Genomic DNA, 14139 nt, shown 5'->3' on the forward strand with positions numbered 1-14139 from the left:
AAACTCTTCCCATACCTTTTTCTTTGCTGTTTCCGCTATTTCTTTGCACTACTTCTTTTCCTCTATATATCTTTTATGGTCTTCGTCATTTTTAGTTTTCCACCACTTTCTCCATGCTCCATTTTTCTTCTAACTCCTTGGATTGTGGTATCATCCCACCAACTTGTCTGTCTTACTTTTTCCTTTCCAGATGTTCTACCAAATACTTTTTGTGCTGCTTCGACTAAAGTAGCTTTGAATAAACTCCATTCTTTTTCTACATCGCAGAAAACTTCTGGAAATTTTTGTGTGATTAATTCTCTGTACTTCTCAGCACATTCACTCTCCTTCAGTTTCCAATCCCGTATCCTCATCACTTTCTTCTGTTTTCTATTTTTCACACACTGATTCATTTTCCATTGTCCCACCAGTAATCTATGGTCTCCATCTGCACTCACACTTGGAATTACCTTCACATTTGTTACTTTCTCTCCCCATCCCTATCTACTAGAATATAATCAGTTACACTCTCGGTTCTTCCATCCCAACTGTATCTGGTGATAACATGACTTTCTCTCTTCATAAACCAGCTGTCTGCTATTTTCATTCCATTCCTCTGGCACAAATCCAGGAGTCTTTCCCCTTCTTAATTTCTGCCGCCATATCCAAAACATCCCAATACTTGCTCCAATTCCTTTCTGGCTTTGCTTACCTGTGCGCTTAAAATCTCCCATCACTATATTAGCACTCTCTATATGGTTTTCTAACACATTTTCAAAGTCCATCTTCTCTTCTTCGCTTCATCCCACTTGAGGTACATAAATCTGGATTACTTTTAGTGTTTCTTTTTGGAATCTCAGGTTTAATTTGTACGTTCTTATTCACCATCGCTGCCACCCCATTTCTTCCAGACCTGTTATTCCCACTCCAGTGCACTTTGCTAGGCCTAAAGCAAGAAAGGATTTTCTGTTGGGGTTGTCTCCCTCAGCCTTTGGAGTTTTTCCTCCACCACAAGGCAGTGGTTCCCTTCTCATTTAATCCCCAGAAAGGAGGGTTGCCTCATCTGCCAGCTACGCCGTTCCGAGGTCTTCCTTCTCCGCCGTCGCTGCCATTAAGATCTTCACCCGTAACCTTGGGCATGGGTTCCGTGTTATACCCCACGGGATTGGGTCCCTGCCTGAACTCAGCCATCCTAGCACTCTGGCCTACTGAAGTGTAGGATGCCCACCCCGCGACGTGGACGCGCCAGACAGGAATTACCCCAATGGAGGAATAGGGAAGGGCACCCTACCTCCCTGGAGCCGGGTTAATGATTGTGTATGGTGCCACAATCAAAGGACTTTTCCTAATTTTTTTTATATTTGCTGTACGTGAAGTTTAGAACTCAAACATTAATCTAGCAAGATATTTCTGTGCACATTTCAAAAATTCTCGAAAAAATCGACTTCGAAATTCTTCTATCGTTGTTAGTATGCTACAGCGAGGTCGATTTTCCCATCAGGCCGTGTGACTGTGAGGTAGAACGCTCGCCTCCCATGTGGGGATTATACGTTCGTGTCCCGGCTGAGGCAAGTTTTAAACAGATTGAAAAAAAATCAGTAGCTCTCGAGAGTTATAATCGCTGGTCTGACACTCGTTTCGCTTATTGTTTTTTTTTTTTTTTCATTATTTCCGTTCATTTCGACTTCGAAATTCTTCTATCGTTTTTAGTATGCTACAGCGAGGTCGATTTTCCCATCAGGCCGTGTGACTGAGGTAGAACGCTCGCCTCCCATGTGGGGATTATACGTTCGTGTCCCGGCTGAGGCAAGTTTTAAACAGATTGAAAAAAATCAGTAGCTCTCCAGAGTTATAATCGCTGGTCTGACACTCGTTTCGTTTATTGTTTTTTTTTCATTATGTCCGTTCATTTCGAATAACTACGTCATTTAAATATAAAATTCATCAATCACATCTACATAAAGGATATTTAATTGCTATTTTTATGAAACATACACGTCTTCTTATTTCTAATTAAATATCACACATAAATTTTCATTGCAAATATAAATTCTTAACTACTGATTTTTCTAAACGATTGTTTAAACTAAAGAAACCTTACAAATTAAACTCTTTTTCATCCTTATCTATTTTACGCCCCAGGGAAGTGTTCATGCAAGACGCACCTTAATGTAAAATTTTGGCATGAATGGGTTTTCTTTAACGCCGCCAATTACGTGGCAGGCGAGCATTCTACCACACAGAAAACAGATGGAGGATCAGTATTTGAGCTCTGAACTTCACATACCATAAATATAAAAAATTTAAAAAATTCTAATGCCGTGTGTACCCTTGTGAGTAAAACCACTCGAATCCGGAGAGTGCGTGGAAAGGAGTCACATAGGGAACATGGCCGCAAAGACTAGTTTCATTTGGTTGTTTCATTCGGTACCGACTGGCGGAAAAATAATCGGTTGTTAAAACCAGTGAGGCAACAAGCCACACCACCGTGACACGATGATCGTATCGTGGTAGGTGAAATACGTTAATGGTCCATAAACTGCACACCTCTTGTGATAAAGCGACGAAAATTGTCCTACAGACAAACGTGCAGAAGACTCTTCACCACACAACATGGTGTCATGCAGAATAGAAACTTCACATATTACACCTCCCAGAAATTGTCTGATGTTTGTTACTTGAAACAGGTTTACACAGCGTCTTAGGAAGCAGCAGGGAAAACGTAATTAGAAAGTCGCCTCCGTAGCAAGTGTTCCTCTAACCCTTTAACAACTTTAAATTAAATCAAGTTGCTTAGTGAAAAGCGAAAACGTCGTTTCCTGGAAGATAGGCAGCCCACGGCTTAGTCGTGCTTGTCATGAGAACTAATAATAAATATCGTGTACCAGATATTATATCCCACTTAATGCCGCTAACCTAAAACAAGAGAAATTTGCAAAATTTCTACGAGCGAAATCCCCGTTTTATTTATCGTTTTCGCCACTGCAAGAGTTGAGGTTGACACGCTGTTGTGATGTTTCCTGCCAGTTACCACTGCGTCGGTGGTTTACCCAGTGGACACTTCTTCGCTGAGTGTATTGTGGAGCGGAGTAACGAGAAACTAAAGCAAGCAAATCTCGTGTCGATGAGTAATGCATCAGCAGCGCTTTGTTGAGGGTTTATTGACAATTCGAGCTTATGCTGTAACTATGCAAACTTTTATTCGAAAGAAAGTAAATGAAATACTAACACTTGGAGCTTTTGTTTCCTCTACTTGTCACTTCCACTATTTTATCAGAGATTAATAACTTGCACATAGATCATTACATGAACGTGTTTGTTATCTTCTTATATCTCCATCACACTGAGTAACTCAGATTGCTCACACATGCATTTGCTTTACACGTAAAACAATGTCAGTTATGCATTAACAGCTAGGGTTAGCGTTTTTTTTTTTTTTTTTCATTCTGCCTTCTAACAGGTAGTATCTACTTCCTGGAAGACTCGCGCTAGAATGTTTTAAGCAATATCAGGTCGCAAATCACTGCGTGATGCAAGAAACACAGTCTTAAGGCAGGCTTGATGTGTCATAACGTGTCCTGCGTACTTTTGCTGTCAGTTTGCCAGTTCTCGATGCTCCATCAAAACCGGTCTCTAGCTTATAGTTTCAAGTCAGCATCTTTCGGAATTCCTAGCTTCATCAGATTCAAATACCAACTTCTACCGTATAATATTTCTCTGCCCATTTGTCTAGAAGAATCTGCTCACTGTTGAATAATGTGTGACAATGAAATACTTTGTAGAGGAAAAATATGTACAGTTTTGAATAAAATATCTTAATTCTCAATTCCAAAATGTTAATGCAGTATCTATTGCTAGTACAGTCCGAAAACGTCGAGAAAAATTCTCGGCGTGGTTCATCTTCGGTCCAAAATCTTTGCATATGTATAAAGCGATTGACGACAAGCGAAAGGGGCGAGAAAAGGACACCGAAAGAATCAAATAATCGTACTAAATATAGGTCCGGAATGCTATTGTTTCCCCGATACCACCCGTTATGAGTAAATTCACTTTATAACGGAGTCCCCGAGAATCCAAACAAGTGTTCCAAATGGCAACCGTTCGTTTGCAGGCAGGCCAGCACGTGATCTCATTGATACCCGTATAAAAACTTGTGATGTGCTAATTTTTGCTTCTCTTACAGCAGAGGACGATGAGCAGAGCTCGTAGCTGTCCTGTTTTTCAACCATTGCACTTTTCGGGGCTATGTAAATGTGTTTTTGTTTTTGGTAGGATTTGGTTGTTTTTCATGACGTGCCTACATTAGAAATTCGGTTATTAGGCAGTGAGTAATTGCATAGCTTGGTTACGCCAAGGTTAACTGTGCTCGTGCACATAGTTTAGAAAAGTTGATCACAACTGATAAGAAAGAAGCGAGTCAATCTGAAACCGTAAACCGTGCAAGTCGTGAGAGCCAGTTCACAGAGGACCGAGATTAGAGAAAGACTTCAGAGTAACTTGAAAGGCTCATTAGCGACGGGTAGTGAATTAAACGACTTGCAGGTTATCAAGAAGCAATCGAGGCTGAGTTGATGTGTGAAGAGAATGTGACAATGTCACAGGCAACAGAAGATTCCGTAGCCGCTGGACACGAGGCTCTGGGACAGTGTGTTACCGATCGCGTATCAGCTCCTGCTTCACCACCACTTTCTGATCTACAGTGCTTCCTGACTGAGATGGCATTAGAAAACAAGAATCAGCACGACAGATACGAAGACAGAAGAGCGACAGAAAAATGCCAATGAGCGCTATAGAAGTCGGAAGAGTGTAATAAAATTTCAAAACAACAGAGGCGATTTTTTTCGGCTCTCGCGCTAATTAATAAACAGCGCGAGGAGAAAACGACGTGTGCATCAAACAGATTGAAGAGCAGTTCAAGAAACATAGAGGTAATTTCAAGAAATTAGAACGGCAGTTGACAGGTCATATACAAGACGAAAATATGATAGAATTGGATAAAAAAATCGAACAATAAGTTAAGAAATCCGGCGACAAGACAAAACAGTTAATTGAGGAACAAATCAGTACTTGCAATAATACACTCTAAGAAAAAAAAACAACGCACCACGAAGGAATTGCCCAAATGGAACAGCAATCGGTTGATGTGATGTGCATGAACAAACAAATGATTGCGATTGCAGAGATCTTCACGAATCGAGCAAGTCAATAACGTGTTGATCCACCTTTGGTCCTCATACAAGCAGTTATTCGGCTTGGCATTGATTGGTAGAGTGTTTGGATGTCGTACTTAGGGATAACATGTCAAATTTTGTTCACTTGGCGCGTTAAATAGTCAAAATCCAGAGATATTGCAGGGCCCTGTCCATAACGCTCCTAACGTTCTGAAATAGGGAGAGACCCAGCGACCTAAATGGCCAAGTTAGGGTTTTGCAAGCATGAAGATAAGTGGTAGAAAGTCTCTCGGGAATTATCTTACTGTACTGAAATATAAGCCTAAGATAGTTTGCCATGAAGGTCAACACAACAGGGCGTAGAATATCGTAAACATACTGCTGTGCTGTAAGGCTGAAAAGAAAGACATCGAGAGGGGTCCTGCTATCAAAAGAAATGCTCCCAGATCACCTCTCCTGGTTGTCAGGCAAAATGCCGGGTGACAGTCAGGTTGGTATATCACCACAGTCCGGGGCTTGTCGGGGGCATCTCCAGACGCGTCTTCAGCCTGGAATCTCGTTGACTGGAGTAGAATTGTCTTCGCTGATGGGTCCTGATTCTTTGTCTTTATCAGCTCGAATGACTGCCATGCACCATCTCATATCGAGACAATGCAATATTCGTGTGTACTTCTGAATTGTATGCTGACACGATGTAAGCGTATTGTCATATCGCTGGCTTAGTTGTGGCGTATCTTTGCGGGCCGCCGCGCCTGGGGAGTCGAGCGCGGGACACGAAACTGATATGTTGTGTAGTGTGTAGCTCTGCATGTTAGAGGCATTGTTAGCATAGAAGTTGAAGTGCTGCTACAAGTGTTATTACAGTAAAGTGATAAAATAAGTAAATGATTCAGAGGAAAGTGCGTCAAGAAGTAATTTAAAAATGAGCCGTGCAGCTGATAACGTATTTGTGTATCCTCTCGTTGCGTGTCGTACCGTACAGTATCAATCATCCGCGCCGTGCTCGGTCTCCAAGAATGAACTAATGTGAATCGGTAATACTATTTACCACAAAAGAGAGCATTTAAGTGCCAGTGTCTTGTAGCGAGCGTGAGAAAGTGCGTTCGATCATCGCGTTTCGCATCATCAACAATCAGCCACGCCGCGAAGGTTACTCGCACGCTCGTACAACTGAAGAACTGTGAACTGTAAAATTTAACCTTGTGAACAGTGTTAAAATTTATTACTAGTGTCAAGGAGGACTGGTACCAAATATCTGTGTATGCGTGACGAGCGTAAGAACTTCCGTGCGACAACTCGGCTTCCGCATCATCAACAATCATCCGCGCCGTTTTCGGTACGCGTACGCTCGTCCAAGTGGACAGATAATCATCAAGACTGTCAGTTGGGATAAACATTTACGACTTGCCGGCCGGAGTGGCCGTGCGGTTCTAGGCGCTACAGTCTGGAGCCGAGCGGCCGCTACGGTCGCAGGTTCGAATCCTGCCTCGGGCATGGATGTGTGTGATGTCCTTCGGTTAGTTAGGTTTAATTAGTTCTAAGTTCTAGGCGACTGATGATCTCAGAAGTTAAGTCGCATAGTGCTCAGAGCCATTTGAACCATTTACGACTTATAGTGTAAACAGTGCAACCTGTGATTTCATATCGTCACAGAATATAGTTGTTCATACCAGACGTCGAACAGTGTTGTGTTCTGACGATGAGTGGCTCCCCTGACTCGCTTGCATATTTCGATAGATAATTCCAGGCAAGCCAGCAGCAGTGTGGAGCAGGACATTACTGCCGCCGCGGGATTACCAGGTACGTGGTGTGGACAGGGCGAACGGTCAAGCAACGGTCCGAAACGACAAACAGTTTAAAAGGTACCACCACCCCACCCATTTGTACTCCCGGGCGTGATACAACGACGTACCTTAGGCACGTACTCCACTCCACATTGTGTATGTTCACATAGTAATTAACATTTCCCCACTTGTTCTATGTACTCAGTCCATCCCACCATTGGCCTGTGGTTGAAGAGGACTAGTTCTTAACCTCTTCACATGCAGTAACAGACGGAGTTCATACAATGAATCCAATATGAAATTGTTACTCTGGCGAGTAACTATCGTACCTGGCACTCCAAGCATCAACATCTAGTCGTTAACTACTGTTTGTGCAACTGTCATTGCCTTCTGGTTTGCCACAGTAACCATAACAATGTACCATGAACAATTATCTGCTTTGTTAATATTAATCAGTTTCCTGCTGGTGTTCAATAAGGTGATCCTTATACATCAATCCCAGACATTTGAGATGGTTCTGGTGCTTCCGGTAACCTCTGAAATGGCACTCACTGATGATTCAAGTCAGCTCACTGTACACAGTTCCTCATGTATTGGTCCACATCTGCTTTGCTTCTTTTCTACCAGCACCTCTCAACCAATCTCTGATTTGCTGCTCTGCACCATCCGGTACCAGGCAACAAGTGATCATGTGCTTCCTTTAAAATCTCCTCCATAAACTTCACTGGTACTACTACCTGCAGCCCTGGTCTCGTTTCCGTGCACAGCTTTCTGTCACATGCGCTAAACTACATTTGCGTCCTGTACTGCTTACAGTCATTGTCAGCACACTGCGCAGCCTGCCACTCCACAAGGCCATGATTCACAACTTTCAGCACTCCTACCTTCCTTCTTAATGCATTTGCATTCCCATGCTTCCCCCCTGGCTTGTGTACTACTTCGTAGCCAAATTCGCTAAGTCCAGGGCCCTTCTAGTCAGCCCGCTAGATGGGTTCTTAAGTGCCAACAACCACTTCAAAGTAGTGTGGTCGGTCACTACCCGAAATTTTTCCCTGTACGGATAACATCTAAAATATGTGACACCAAAAAGGGTGTCCAACATCTCTTTCTCTCTCACTGAGCAGTTCTTTTCCACTGCAAAAAAAAAAAAATGGTTCAAATGGCTCTGAGCACTATGGGACTTAACTTCTGAGGTTATCAGTCCCCTAGAACTTAGAACTACTTAAACCTAACTAACCTAAGGACATCACACACATCCATGTCCGAGGCAGGATTCGAACCTGTGACCGTAGCGGTCGCGCGATTCCAGACTGTAGCACTTAGAACCGCTCGGCCATCCCGGCCGGCTTTTTCCACTGCATTCAGCTGTATCAATGTGTATGTGACAGGATGCTCTTCACTATTAATCTTGTGGTTTAAAACACATCCCAAGGCATGATTAGATGTGTCACACAAGAGGATAAACTACTTCCGAGAGTCTGGAAATAATAGAACAGAGCTGGAGATCAAAACTCTCTTTAATTCCTCAAATACGTCCTGTCTGTATGAATTTCGCACCTTCCCTTAACAGCTGTGGTCATGCTGTTGTAGCAAATCCTTTGTAATTTGAGAGCCTCTAAAAATATTGCAGTTCCTCAATCGCTTAGTCGCTGGGAACTCTCATACAACTTTTACTAGTCTCAAGTCAGTCCTTTCTCCATCTTTGCTAATTACATGGCCTAAATACCCTGCTTATTCTAATGAAAAAGGGCACTTTTATGTGGCCAGTGTCAGTTGTACAGCGCTCAATCTCTTAAAAACTTCCTTCAGATGTTGTCTACGCTGCTCTCTGTCTATTGAGAATACTATGATATCATCTTCGTAAACTAGAGACTAATGCAGTTCCAAACCTCTCAAAATACTATTTAATAACCTATGAAATATTCCAGGTGCATTTTTCAGTCCAAATAAGATTATCTTGAACTGATAGAGCCCTATTGTACTGAAAACGCTGTCTTTGGCCGGTCTTTGGGAGCAACCTGCAACTGATCGTAACCACTCCTCAAATCCATGGCCAAAAAGAACTGACATTGTTTCAAGTCTCAGTAATGTTAGGGATGGGGTACGCATATGTTACAGACTAACTGTTCAGGTAATTAATCCCATCTGCTAACTGGTAATTAATAAACTCTTCTATACCCAGCTGCTAGTACTTAGGGATGTGATATGGTTTCTGATATGCTGATGCTTCATTGCCTGTTGCTAATCAGTATTGAGTCATGGGCATTGATCGTTATGGACCCCATGGGGAAAAAAAATCAACTTCAAAAAACAATTCGTCCATCCGTCCTCTCTCTACTTCCTTTTGACACTCCAATCTCCTACATTAGCCCGCAGCTGTGGCCGAGCGGTTCTAGGCGCTTCAGTCCGGAACCGCGCTGTTGTTACGGTCGCAGGTTCGAATCCTGCCTCGGGCATGGATGTGTGTGATGTCCTTAGGCTAGTTAGGTTTAAGTAGTTCTACGTTCTAGGGGACTGATGACCTCAGACCTTAAGTCCCATAGTGCTCATAGCCATTTGAACCATTTGACTATTGGTTGGCAAGGTCAGGAGACGGCCAATGATATCAAATTGGTTACAATGATTCCCTATCATGATTATAGAAGTTCAGAGTCATATGATAGGTACGCAGTGATTGTATAGTGAAAAACTGACAGCGAATGGAGACGACCCTCCTACTGGGGCAAAGCGGCAGTTAAGGAGGCTGTCGCTTACATCCCTACAAAAAAAATTGTTGGGGTATCCATCCCTGGCATGCTTAACCTTTCTGTGAGCTGTGCTGTTTGATGTCAAATCATAGTAACTCGAGAGCTGTCCTCAATCATTTCTGGTGATCTGTGCACTCCTCAACAGCCGTCCAACTCTGAATCTGTTGGTCGAAGCTTAATCTCGCAGAAGTTTCGATGATCAGACTACAAAGCATTATCTTACAACCTGCAAAGTCCTCATCTGAAACTCTAAACATTCCTACTCAACAGTCAAACTCCGAATTTCTCTATCTTGCTTCTTACTCAACAGTCCAACCCCAAATGCCTGAATGAATAGAAAGTGTACTCTTCCATGCCCGGAGACAGGTTTCTGATCGCCTGAAATTTCCTAATCAGTCTCACACTTTGATGCCAACAGTGACGTACAGTATAATTTTATGAAGTCTCTCCTACTGCCTCCATTAGCTCTGTTAAAACTTTTCTCCCAATCAACTTCTTTACCACCCATTTCTGGACAAAAAGTGGAACTCGAAACGTATGTGATATGACAGGATGCATCCTGTCTCCAATGACAGGATGCGTTATTGCCGTCTGCGCCATTTCGCCCCTCTGGGAAAACAAGACTGAAAAAATACATTCAAATCTCTTAGCATCACCTCAGAGGACCACCAGCCCCACAGTAACAGCGTAGTCGGTGGTTTTTTTGGGCCCGCCTTCTGAAGATACTACCCGTGCCCAGAGCCTACGCTTTCACAAGCCCAGAATAGCGTTTCTCTGAATTCCCTTACACCACCAACGAGTTTTTCTCGTCCACCTGCGGATGCGCTTTGCTGTCTGCAGTTTGGGCTGGAGGAATCAGGGCGGGGTTGCACTTTTACCACCGTAACTGCCGTATCGCCCTGGGCGTGTACTGTCTTGAGACCCAGCGCCTGTCCATCTTCTCACACAAAGCCAGTTTCTGCCGCGTTCTCCCTGCCAAACATTTACCGCCCAGCTACGAAAAGACGCCGCTGTCTGTGTCCCAAGGGAATGAAGCCGGTGGTGGCCCCCAGTGACCGGTCTCACCTGTCTCAGACGGCACAGCGTCCGCCCTCCACCTCCAAACGTATAAGTTCAATAGAGAAAGAGCAAGCGTAAGCAGTTAGTACTGCCCTTGCCATCACTGCCATATCCAGCCTTACTAGTGAGCACTATGGGACTTAACATCTATGGTCATCAGTCCCAGCCTTACGATTCTAAGTGCACTTGTCCCATTCTACACGTCATTAGCATACTACTCCATTCAGTTTTTTGTTTTGGATGAGATGTGGCTCACCAGAAAGCGTAGCCAATTCTCAATATAAAGAGTACAATTATTGAACTATATGAAAAAACCCTAAATTAGTTAAAAACTACGGCGAATACACTTTATTCAACATGCAAACGTTACTACAGATATTCAGATTTAGGTTACGACATGTTCAATGCGGCTGCCATTATTGGCGATGATGTGACGCAGACGAATAGCGAAATTCTGCATGACCCGCTGAAGTGTCTGAATATCGATGCTGTCGATGACTCATGAATGGCTGTTTTCAGCTCAGCAATGGTTTTGGGGTTATTGGTGTACACCTTGGCTTTAGTATAGCCCCACAAAAAGGAGTCGCATGTGTTCAGATCCTGAAACATCGAGGACAGTCGAGGCCCGTGCCAATGGCCTCTAAGTACACCAGAGCCAGAATGCGGTCTCCAAAGTGCTCCTCCAGGACATCAAACAGTCTCCTGCTTTGATGGGGTCGAGCTCCGACTTAAATAAGCCACATACTGTCGAAATCATGGTCACTTTGGATAACGGAAATGAAATCATTTTCTGAAACCTTCATGTACCATTCGGTAGTCACCGCGGCATCAACGAATATCGCACCGATTATTCCGTGACTGGACATTGCACACCATACAGATTTCTCGATAGTGAAATGCGAATTCTCAGTCCCCCCAGATGTGTCAATTTTGCTTATTGACGAACCCATCCAAATGTAAGAGGGCTTCGTCGCGAAACGAAACCATGCACATGCGCATCCTAATTCCCATCATGCCCCGTGGCCATACGTGCAGTTTGAGCGTCCTAACGCAAACCGTTCAAAAGTTGTGACGATTTTATTTCATATAATTCAATAATTGTCACCCTGTATGTATATGGGTAACAAATGCGACTAGCGTGGCTGAGCCATCGGTAAGTGAATGTTACTGATTTAGGTGATATGTTACCTGTATCAATCTCAACTATCCATAACAAGTTTTTTTTTTAAGTCCTTACACGTAAAACCAGTTGTACAATTTGCTTAGACAACAGGCCCATTTAAGCGACTGTTGGCCAAACCACGCCAGAAATTTATAAAGAGAATATTTTTGCGCCAGCAGACTTGGTTTCCTGTTATACTCGAGGTAATTGCTGACGTAAATTGCTTCATCAGTGAAGAGTATCAATGGCATTATGTGTCAATTAGCACTTACCATCGACAAAATTCCAATCATCGAGGCTCATTGCCTGCATAAAGTTGTTGCATTCGCTCTCTTCTACAGTACCATTCTCACCACTGTTCACTAACTCGGTAGTAAATGCCTCCATGATATTCACTTCGTCCCATTCTTGATCTTTCAGCATCACACTTTCTACTGCTCTCTCTTTTCTTTTATTGCTTTCAGTTTCTGCTCATTGTTCATTACTAGTACAATATGACTTCACTCCGTATTCGCATCTGTGTATGCCGAAGTGTTTGTGACCCATCAGGGGCAGCGCCATACGCTCTTTCCATTCCTCAGAAAAGGCAAGTGATTGTACTTCAAGGAGTGGACCTAGAAAAATAATAACGTCGTTGAATGTTGCGAACAGAATAACGAATATAAACACTTGCTTGAACCTCCATCATAGCCGATGAGATGAATAGTGAACTACACGGGAACAAGCTGCAGTTCTGCGAGAAGAATTCGAAATTTTGGTAGCGACCTTGGGATTCAGTCTCGTGAACCATCATTTACAGCTGATGCACTCCCCTTTTTTTTCGCTGACGTGGAACCCTTGCAATTGGTGTCGACCCCTTAGAGTCGCCATAGATCACTCTGGGAATCACCGTTTTAACCTGATGTAATAGCATCCGTGACTGGAAAATTGTCGCTTAACTGGAACTGGTTACCCATAAATAAATAAAAATTACAGCAGCTTTTGTTTCGTAATACCGTTCTTTTTACTACCTAACGTAACAAAACATACATTATACAAAAAATTGAGAACTTTTTGGTGTAAAGTATATACTATGTTACTTCTTTATTTAAACATTCGACAAACTAGTCATTTTAATATCAACATCTGAAATTTTTAAAGAAGATAAGAGAAAAGAATACAAATCAGATACACTATTCATCATAAGAACATACTTGACGTAAACAAACACAAGCGCGATGACCGGTCAACAGCGTTAGCACACGTACACTGCCGATGTGACCCTCTGGGAAGTAGGTCCCACTCTTGTATTAGACTTGTTGTTACTGAGTTACGCTGACTGAAACTTTAAGATATTCTAATTTATTAACAGCCATCGACGTTTTTCTTAATCATGTTGTAGCTACGTGGCTTCGATTTAAAAAGTCGTGTACAGTCGCGGTGTCTGTACAGTTGTCCTTTGGTTGTCGCGCTGTTAATACGCAGTGTAAAGATGGCGCTGCTTCCTGCTTCGTAGTGAAACACACATTTGGAACACAGAAAGTAGCGAGAAACTCGTTGCTCTTATTGTTTTTTCGCAAGTTTTCTAAAAGACTGTTAGTGAACGTTGTTTAAATTAAGAAAATATAATAAATTTTTAGGACAAAAGTGAAAAATCAAGTACTTTCTATTTGGTCTATGTCCATTGTTCTATACCACAGATGTGGTCTCAACGAACCAAAATGTAAGCGTTGTAGAAACATGCTAAACAATAGTTTTCACATCACTAAGTACACCATACGAATGGTACATTTTTACAGTTACCACCATATCACTGCAATCTGAACCCAATAGAAGTGAGCTGGAGCCAAGTTAAGGGATTTGTTGCGAGAAATAACAAGACATTTAAGCTGCTAGCGTAGTAGAATTAGTGCACGCAGCTTTGCCACACGTTACTGCCGGATATGGGACAGAAAACCGTAAAAGAAGAGGACATGCGACGCATGGATGGCTATGCGGCTTGCGTCGTTGATCGCCTCGTCACCAACGTAGCAGGTGAAAATTCCAGTGCTGAAATGTATTTCTCGGATACGGATCTGGAAGGAGTTCAAAGGTTATCAAGGCAACTGACTGCAAGTAGTACCTACAGTGGCTTCCATATTTAACTGTGCGGTGAAACCCCTGCAATAAAAGCTTTTGTGCCACACATAGCTCATCAGAAAAATTACCATGTGTTTAAGTTAGGAAGTTTCATCACTCTTGTTTTTAATTAGAGTACT

This window comes from Schistocerca serialis, chromosome 8 (assembly GCF_023864345.2).
Source record: "Schistocerca serialis cubense isolate TAMUIC-IGC-003099 chromosome 8, iqSchSeri2.2, whole genome shotgun sequence".
Taxonomy (NCBI): Eukaryota; Metazoa; Arthropoda; class Insecta; order Orthoptera; family Acrididae; genus Schistocerca; species Schistocerca serialis.